We start from the raw sequence: 1,071 nt of genomic DNA on the forward strand, positions 1-1,071 counted from the left end.
CGAGCCCGGCTGATTTTTTGATTTATTGTAGAGATGAGGTCTCACTGCCCAGGCGGGTCTTGAACCTGCGGGCTCAGGCAGTCCACTCCCCTCAGCCTCCCAAAGGCGCGGGATTACAGGCTGAGCCACCGAGCCCGGCAACATTTCTTTTTTAATTACGTTACTGCTTAGGACATCTAATACAGTTTTTAACAGAAATGGATATGGCAGATTTAAAATGATTATGAATTCTTTTATGCTTCTTGGTTTGTCTCTGATCCATGTGGTGTCAGTGGGAATGGATGAATCCACTTCTTAGATGACTTCTTCACTCACTACCTGGTGCTTTGGTTTTCCTTGACCTTTCTGTCCACATGGTACTCGTCCTTCAGGGCCTTTCTGCATGTCTTGGGCTTCTCACAGCATGGTGGTCTTAAGAGAGTCTCTCTTCTTATATAAGAGGCAAATTCCAAGGAACCAAGATGGATGCTGCCCGTCCTCTTAAAGGCCGGGCCCAGAACTAGCATAGCATCACTTCTGTAATACTCTAGTGTTCCAAACAGTTAATGGCCACCCCAGATTTAGAATGAACAGAAGTTATAAGACCCACCAACCTCTTCAGTTTCATCTATTAAATAAGTTGCACTTCACTTTATAAACAGTAGAGGGTGCTCCTGGACTAAGAAACCTAGTGGTGCCAGTTCTCACATCTACTTACTTAAAATCAACTCTTGTTGCTGGAACAAGAAAACAAGGAATTGCTAAATGAACTGAACATTTCTAAAATGCATTGTGAGGCAGATGGTATTATTGTTCTTCACTTTTATTCCTTTTCCTTGAAAATCTCATTGACTTTGGGTATGGCCACATGACTCACTTTGATTAGTAGAATGTGAGCAAATGTGGCATACACCACTTCCAAACAGAAGCTTTTAATGTGATTGTGTATTTGACTCAGTCTCTTGTGTCTTTGCTCCAGGCTTCAGACTTTGAGCATCTAGAAATATGAGAGAATAAAATTTCTGTCTTTTTTTTTGGGGGGGGGTTGGAGTCTCACTCTGTCACCCAGACTGGAGTGCAGCGGCCGCTCCC

The 1,071-nt window shown here is 43.2% G+C and overlaps 2 protein-coding genes across 2 annotated transcripts in view; both read left to right on the forward strand.

Annotated features, from left to right (window-relative positions):
• LOC103250918 (coagulation factor VIII-like) overlaps positions 1–1,071 on the forward strand; it is a 24,041-nt gene that overhangs the window by 19,797 nt on the left and 3,173 nt on the right. The gene's annotated exons all lie outside the window — the stretch shown is intronic.
• Positions 470–1,071, forward strand: part of MPP1 (membrane palmitoylated protein 1) — a 57,915-nt gene continuing 57,313 nt past the window's right edge. The window contains exon 1 of the mRNA XM_021708273.1: positions 470–474. The gene's annotated coding sequence lies outside the window, so the exon portion shown is untranslated. The remainder of the gene's footprint in view (positions 475–1,071) is intronic.

This window comes from Carlito syrichta, unplaced genomic scaffold (genome assembly GCF_000164805.1).
Source record: "Carlito syrichta isolate Samal-C Ts95f unplaced genomic scaffold, Tarsius_syrichta-2.0.1 Scaffold135690, whole genome shotgun sequence".
In the NCBI taxonomy this organism is placed as follows: domain Eukaryota; kingdom Metazoa; phylum Chordata; class Mammalia; order Primates; family Tarsiidae; genus Carlito; species Carlito syrichta.